General features: G+C 40.8%; 1 pseudogene; it reads right to left on the bottom strand.

Annotated features, from left to right (window-relative positions):
* Window positions 1-7074: 7074 nt before the first annotated feature.
* On the bottom strand, window positions 7075-8524 carry LOC102475077 (protein SET-like; annotated as a pseudogene).
* Window positions 8525-8681: the final 157 nt, after the last annotated feature.

The raw sequence follows: 8681 nt of genomic DNA, 5'->3' as shown, positions 1-8681 counted from the left end.
CTGTATTGGAGAGAACAAAGCAGAAAGCAGATGGTAAGGTGACTTCTTACCCCAAATTTTATTTTCTGGCTCCTTCCAATCTTGGAGCCACATATGGTACTAGAGAATGAATACAAGCAGATCCCAGGAGCAAGCTAAGGAACTTACCACATAGTCCATTATTTACTGAAGGTAAAGCTGGGGTGAACTCTTGAGGAAGGAGGCAACCTAGAAATAATGCTTTCCCTGCCTGGAGGAATGAACAGTCATGCTGAGGGAAACAAGTGCTTCTAAATAAGAAAGTACACCCAAAAGAAACTTCAGTGTGGCTAAATAGCAGTATAGCAAAGCAAAATAAACACACAAATTAGACCCAGAAGAGCTAGGCTTCAGCAACATGACCTTTCCTATTTTGGGGCAGGCTTTGAAGTCTGCAAAACTGGAGTTTGAATCCTGGCTGTAATACTTCTTAGCTGTTTGACCCTGAGGAAGTTATCTAACATCTGTGTCTCAGATATCTCATATGTTAAAGTTAAGTGTAGATAACAAGAATACCTATCTCATAGAGTTGTTAGTATATGAAGTGTCTCGAAACAATAAATCCTTTAAAAATATGAGCTCCATTATACTCAAGGAGGTTAGATCTGAAGACCTTGAAGGTGGCTTGCAGTTCAACATTCTGTGAGTGAAATCATAAATCCAAAAGATACGAAGTAGGTACAAAGAGTGCAGCTGTTCATTTACCAATGTTCCTTTAACAAGTGCCTAGCACAGTGCTGCCAGTATCTGGCACACAGTGAACATTCAGCAAAGGTTGGGAATATAGTGTTTAGTGTTCCACCACAGCCTACCATATTACTGTTGACCAGGGAAATCTGAGCAGGAAGGCTATCAGGCTGGGAGGCATAGAAAGCAAGAATAGAATAACAACTAGGGTAGGCAAAAGCAAAGCAAAGAAGAATGTCGCTAAAGGTCCTTGCTTATGACTAATTTTATATGTAACATTCTTTTTATTAAAGGTTTATATATTTCTTTCATAAGAGAGAGAGAGAGAGAACAAGAGACTAAGACTCTCAACAGAGTCTCCCACCATGATCCATTCCTTTGTAGCCATCTCAGCCAGCCAGTATCAAGATCAAAGGCATGTATGACTGGCATACCCAGGTTGACTGGGGAACCAAACTTGTTATCTTCCATATCAGTCTGGCATCACTTGAGCAGTGTGCTATTGCTATGCCACTAAGTTGGCCATGTAACATTCCTTTTACTACAGAAGGTGAGTTCTACCTATTAGAAAAACATCAGTTCCATCTGTGTTAATAGAAGTCAGCTCATCCACTCATTAATTCAGTCCTCAAGTATCGAGTGAATTTCTGGTATGCACAGGATAACATGGCTAAATGTCAGAGATATAGAAATGAACAAAGCTCATAGCTGTTGATCTCAGTGGTGGGCTATGTCCATTGAGATGGTCAAATAAAGAGAAGGTACAACATGCTGAAGTAAGCAGGAGAGATTTTTTTGGGAGGGGGGCAAGGAATCATGGCATGTAAGAATGATTAAATAATACAATTCTTAGGGAAAGGTAGATTCAAAATGGGGTGACTAATGGATGGTCTTGGCTGAGGGTATTTTTATACTTCTATTCTTGTTTCAATCTTTCTCTCAATCTTTTATTGCATCCCCCCCAATCTATCCCCACACTATGAAATTTAGAATATTGCTGAGATGGTACCAGCAGACAGTGTAATGGTTACATCACAGGACTCCCACATAGTCAACTGCAGTTTGAGTCGCAGACCTGATGGCTTAAAACTCATGGGCACATGTGTATGTGTGCCCAAAATCCCAAGAGGAGAATGGAGGAAAAGAGATTTTGGTGTGGCCATTCCCCCGGGAGGGGGGTGACTTCTCATTTTCTGTCTCTCTGTCTCTCGGGGAAGCACACGTGCCCTATAGCAAAAATCTCTCTCTAAAGAAAAATAAGAAGAATATTGCTGACCTTTAGGTTTGCCAGTTCATGTGCAATTTGGCAGATAAGACCTCCTTAGTGCAGGAGAAAAATGTTAATTCAGGATTTAAAAAACTCATCAAATAAACTTCCAAGTTAAATCACAGTATGTTATTAAATTTATTGCTTCTAACCTGGTTTTTTCTTTTAAATTAACCTTTGAATGACAAATGATAGGTTGGCCAAGTGACCTTGAGTATATATATTTATACCTTTGTACTGGTACCCTGGGTCACCACTCAAGACAAGCCAAGCCAATATTGGTAAATGGGGAATAATTCAAAGCAAATTAATTAGGATTACATTCTTATTTCCCTTGTCATCATTACTTCACAGTCACTGGAGCTTACTGCAAAAATAATAAAATAAAATAAAATAAAATAAAGGGAAAGGGAAAAGCAAAGTGCTGCACTTGAATTTTAGAAGTTCTATTTGAATGACTCATTCCTTTGGCATTCATGGAAGGCCCTGGGTACTAGGCAGAACTTTCAACAGGGATCAGCCATTTGAAAGGGCTTCCTGGACTAACAAAGAAACACAAACAGGAATCTAACTGATGAGTGTTAATGGATTTCCCCTGTTGGTGTACATTAGTCTTAATTCATTCTACCTATTTTTACTCATACAACTCAATTATCTACATTACTGTTACCCATAACATGTCTTTCCTTCAATATGTATTGATATTAAGTACCACCTCTGGTTAATGAAGTGCTCTGTTATATCAGCAAGATCTCTGTTTATTTTAGGCCAGAAGATGAAAGGGGGGGGGACCTTTTAAACTAAAAGGCTTGATTATTGCTGCAGCAAAAGCTCAGGCATTTTGCATTCCCTACCACTGCCTCAGCTGGTGCTGAGTCCTTGTAGAGATTCTTTCTTGGACTATAGCCTCAGACCGACTGTTCATGCCTCTTTTTTCTATCTCATACCCCTTCTCATCACCAACAGCATCCTCCATGGGATAGACATGTGGAATGTAACAATGCTACTTCAGTACAAGTGTGAGGATGCTCAGACAACAAACCAGCACATTTTGGGTAGTTAGCACAATCCTAGAGTCCAAATGGGTCCACGTCAGGAAATAAGACTCTATTTGATTATTTTGGGTCCTTTTTAAATTATAGCTCACTAGTCTTCCCCATCCCTGCCCAGTCCCGACAACTCATTTTCTAGGCCAACAGTTGAATCACACAATTTATATAAAGTTCATGTTTCTAGTGAGAAAAAGGAAGAAAGGGAAGAAAGAATGAACAGAAGGGAGAGAGGGAAGAAGATATAAATATTCTTATGTAAAAGCTTTTGTTTTCTCCTTCCCACTACCTCCCCTCACAACTCTGACTGGAGCCCAGGAACAGTGTGAATCAACAAACTTGGTGAAATTAACATACACTGCTTGAGAGGCTGTATAATATCATATTATGCTGTCCAATCAGTAAGGCTAGTTAACTTCCTAGCTCTTCCTGAATCAAGACCTTTAGAGTAGCTGTATTGTTACATTTGAAGTGCTGTGAATTTTCAGATTGGACCCAGATGTGCTGGAATGTTTTTATAAACACACATCGCAAAACCCAATGTAAACAATGGTTAACTTATGTGTCATTTTGGATTATCCAAATGATCGCTAGCAGGTAGTGTCCCAAGTAATTGAAAATTGATTACATAGAATAAAGGTCATATAACCAAAAGCCAGCTGGTGTCTTAAAAGTTGGGCAGTACTGACTGACCCTGGACAAGTCACTTTTCCCTCCTGTAGCCTCTCTTTACTCTTAAGGATGAAAGGTGCAACCTGGCTAGATGACCTCTTGGGACAACTCTGGGCCCTTGAAGCTCTGACATTCAGTGAATTGTGAATGGTTAGAAAAGTCATGAATTATCTTTCTGCTAACACAGATGATACTAGTTTCTGTCCCATGTACTTTGTCTTCACCCATGTTTCACTCCTTAAAAACTAATTAACATCCATCACTAAATTCCTTTTGGTCTTTATCCATTGTGTCAGAGTGGTACACCAAGGTTGGAACTCAATCTGGCACAGTTGGGACCCTAGGGGAAAGAGATTCCTAAAGCCCCATCTTCTGCTAATGAGCTGACAATTTGGAAAATTTTGATGGGTCTTCAATGAGCATGAAGTACTCTGATAGCTGTCAACAAATTGACATGGTAGCCCCTAGAGAAGAAAAGCAGAAAGAAAGAAAGAAAGAAAGAAAGAAAGAAAGAAAGAAAGAAAGAAAGAAAGAAAGAAAGAAAGAAAGAAAAGAAAGAAAGAAAAGGGACTTAATAGCATTTACTGGCTTTCTAGTAGTTTTTAGTCAGATGCCGACAGATACATACATGAGTCTTTTGCATAAGTTTAGGAGATACAAAAAAGTGAGGGAAGGAAATATTAGATCAGGTTTATATTTCAGAAAATGCAGTCAGGGGAGAGACCATTTGCAACAATAGCTAGCAGATACTGAGTGCTTTCAACAGTAGTATAAGGGCAGGATTAAAAATAATTGGCATGGGGGCCAAAAGGAGGAGTAGTGGTTAAGGCACTGGATTTCCACATGGCCAACCACAGTTTGAGGCCCAGACCTGGTAGCTTGAAAATCACACCAGGCACATGTGTGTGCATGCCCAAACCCTGAGAGGAAAATGGAGAAGAAGGAATTGCAGTGTGGCCATCCCCTGTGGGGGGAGAGTTTCTCACTTTCCATTGCTCTGTCTCTTTCCTACAAACTCATGCACCCCATGGCAAAAACCTAAAATTCCCTTGATTGGGAATACCTCTGTCTGCTACAGACAATTCACTGGGAAAAAGTAAGTAGATGGCAAAATGGTTATAATTGCTGGACTCCCACATGGCTCACCATGGTTCAAGTTGAGACCGTAGGCATGAAACTCATGCTGAGTGCGTGTGTGCGTGTAAAGAAAATCCAAAAAGGATAATGGAGGAGAAGGGATTGCAGAAGGGCTATTTTCCTTGGGGTGGTTTCTCACTTTCCATCTCTTTGTCTCAAGCGAGCATGCAAGCCCTATAGCAAAAATCTCTCTCTCAAAAAAAAAAAAGAATCAACTGAAACTTTCTTGGTATGTTCTAAGAACTGACTGGGGCCCAGGAACAGTGTGAATCAACTGGCCAAATTAACCAGCTCAAACTTATACTTTCACCAGCTTATCTTCAATATAAGAAGGCTAATGACGTAATTGTTTTAAAGGTCGTGGGTGTGTGTGTGTGTGTGTGTGTGTGTGTGAGAGAGAGAGAGAGAGTGTGAAATAGAAAAGGTACACCTACAGTACAATAGTTCTATTGCTTAAAGAAAAAAAAAGAGAGACAATATGTCCTCTGAATGTCCTTTTTCTATCTGAAGATTTTCAAGGTTTTAGTAATACACTAAATATTTGTTAATTAACTTGGCCTTTTCTGAGAAACCAATAGCAAAATGTAGAGATGGGGATAAGTTGGCTTTGGAAAGTTTAACTATTAGAAAGTAGGAGCATTAAAAACTGGATAAAAAGGAACAGCAGATGGCAACAATATGTCCTCTGAATGTCCTTTTTCTATCTGAAGATTTTCAAGGTTTTAGTAATACACTAAATATTTGTTAATTAACTTGGCCTTTTCTGAGAAACCAATAGCAAAATGTAGAGATGGGGATAAGTTGGCTTTGGAAAGTTTAACTATTAGAAAGTAGGAGCATTAAAAACTGGATAAAAAGGAACAGCAGATGGCAAAATGGCTACATGGCTGGACTCCCACGTAGTCGACTGCGGTTTGAGTCCTGGGCCCAGTGGCTTAAACTCATGCCGGGTGCATGTGTATGCACGCCCAAGATCCCGGGAGGAGACTGGAGGAGAAGGGATTGTGGCATGGCCATCCCTCCTGGGGAGTGATTTCTCACTTTCTGTCTCTCTGTCTCTCTCTTTGTTTGTTGGTTTTTCGTTTTTTGGTTTTTTTTGGGGGGGTTTTTTTTGGCAAGCTCACAGGCCTTATAGCAAAAACCCCTCAAAAAAAAAAAAAAACTGGATAAAAGAGGGCCAACAGGTGGTGTGGTTGTTAAGGCACCAGACTCCCACATAGTCGACCACAGTTTGAGTCATGGGCCTGACAGCATGATTTCTCACTTTCATCTCTCTCTCTTTCTTTCTCTCTCTCTCTCTTCCTGGTCAAACAAAAAAATAGTAATAACAAAGTTAGACAAATAATTTTGTGTGTGTGTGTGTGTGTGTGTGTGTGTGTACACATTTAGTTTTATTGTAACAAAGCAACTTGTACACTTTTAACGTTTAAAACTGAGCATCTTTCCTTTCCAGTGAAACAAAAAGAAAATTTAAAAATAAACAGGAACAAAATTACAATAGAGAATGTCAATTCCAAATAAGATCCTACAGGTTCTGCTGATTCTCCCATCGAGTGGCAGGGCTCAAGTCATCATTAGGAGAGAATTTTATTTTTAAAAGTGTCATCTTAAACTGCAAGGATGTCCGTTAAACATCACAATTAAACATGCCAAAGGAGAAGCCATGTTGTCAAAATGCCCACTTAACCCGCCCAAACATCTCAAACCCACCCTTTGCTGACCTTCTATAACCCCAATTTTTTAAGTTATTTTTTCTTTTTTTAAACAAGAGAAAGTAGACAGATACATGTTGGTAAATGCTAACTGTCCATATTCACATAGAGACACAGTGTAATCTCTGAGCCCAATATACAGAGAAAGGAGGAAAAAAGCTAGAATTCTATGCACTACTACACAGGGGCCTAGCACCTTCCAGCTTCCAGCAGAGCGAAGGGAGCAGAAGGATTTTCTTTTTTCCCACAGAGCACGGTGGTGTTGATTCCAAACAGTTTTTGTTGAGACAGGAAGGGATCGAAATGAATTTGGAACAGAAAAGGGTAGAGATTCTTTTCCCATTGTTTCTGCTCAAGGTTTTTTCCCCTAAAATAAGTTGAGAACCATGTAGAGAAAAGAGACCTCAAGTACAGGGTGGCTGAGCACAAGAGGGGTATAACAAAAGACAAAAAAAGAAAAAGAAATAAAGAAAAAAGACTGCAACTTGCTCCCAGGGACTGGAGAAAAAATTTTTTAAAAGGAGGATTGGAATCCATCAGTGTTCTATCAGTCATCTTCTCCTTCATCCTCCTCTCCTTCCTCCCCTTCATCATCATCTTCAACTTCTTCACCTTCATCCTCATCTTCTTCTTCATCTGTAAGAATAAAATTAGACTATCCTGTCTTACAAAAATAAAGTCTAACCTTTGCCTCTTTCACTTCTGTACTAAAGCAGATGCTGCTTAAGTTGTGGAAACCTGGGGTAATTCGTTAACACCTTGCAGAAAGCCCGGAGCCATTTGCAAACTAGACTGGCAAGCTAGTTTAGCACCTTGCAGGAAGCCCGGACCCTTGTATTGTAAAACTCCCCCCTTCTGCTAGCCCCGGAAACCCAGATCAAATGCTCCTGCAAACCTGACCAAATGGCTACAACTGTAAAGAAAAACGTTTTTGTCTTGCCTGAGCAAGCAACTTCAGGGTCGCCATAAAATTACCCTTGATACCCCTTATCTTGCTTCCTCACACTCTCCTCCCCTCACCCCATGGACTCATGTCTATATAACCTGAATACTCCTTTGTTCAGGGCTTCACTCTTAGCCATGTCTTTTATGACTGAGAGTGGAGTCCTAGCGTGCTAGCAATAAAGCCTCTTGTATTTTACATCAAGAACCGACTTTTGTGGTTGATTGGGGTCGCCGTTGCCGTACCACTCCCCGGACAAGGAGGTTCAGCGAGTTGCCGGCAAAAACCTTCCACATCAATATCTTCAAATCCCTCTTCTTCTTCATCATCATCATCTTCTTCTTCTTCTCCTTCTCCTTCTTCATCATCCATATCTGGAACCAAGTAGTACCGTAACGGATTTGGCCAAATGTCATCTTTGATGACCTCCCCTAACTCATCTGCACCTGCCTCAGAATGGTCAGTAAACCAAGTAGAGAAGCTCTCTGGTTCCTCACGCTGCCTCTTCCTGATGGCTTTATTCTGCGTTTGACTTGAACGTTTCGTCAAATCCTTTCCAGATTTCCATTTGATTTCAGTGGACTTTGAAGATGGATCACCACTCTCATTCAGATGAAATTCTTTGGAGAGAACTTTATTTTCGAAGTAAGGATTTTCATCAAAATAAAAATCTATTCTGTAACCTGATTTAATATCTTCAAATTATGTCACTTCAACTCTGGTCAAATAATGCAGCGCCTCTTTATCCTCCTCTCCAAGCAGTGCAGACACTTGTGGATGGTTGACAAAAGTTGTTACCCAAAAATTTGGGATTTTGGCGATCAATTCTGACCTCTTCTGAAAAAATGGTTGGCGAAGTTTATATTTCTGTTCTACTTTCAAAATCTCCTCACTGGCTTGTTCCTTAAGTCTGTCTATTTCATTTTGTGCTTCATCAATATATTGAATTGCTTCTTGCTCTTTCTCTGAGGTCTCCTGGGCCCCCGTTGTGGTTGGAGCTGAGCTCCTTCTTACTGACTTTGGCCGCTGGTGCCAACATGGTGCTGCTCCGCGGTGGGGGATCGGGGAGGGGGAGAGAAGGGAAGGCGAAGGGGGCGGGCAGGTGGCTTCCCCTCACGCCACACGCGCAGGCGCACGCTCAGGCGCCTCCTCCCGGCGCTCGCTCGCTCGCCCTCCCCCTCGCTCGCAAGCGCTGC

This window comes from Tupaia chinensis, unplaced genomic scaffold, assembly GCF_000334495.1.
Source record: "Tupaia chinensis unplaced genomic scaffold, TupChi_1.0 Scaffold143978_1, whole genome shotgun sequence".
NCBI lineage: Eukaryota > Metazoa > Chordata > Mammalia > Scandentia > Tupaiidae > Tupaia > Tupaia belangeri.
This window is presented reverse-complemented; position numbering and strand designations above follow the sequence as displayed.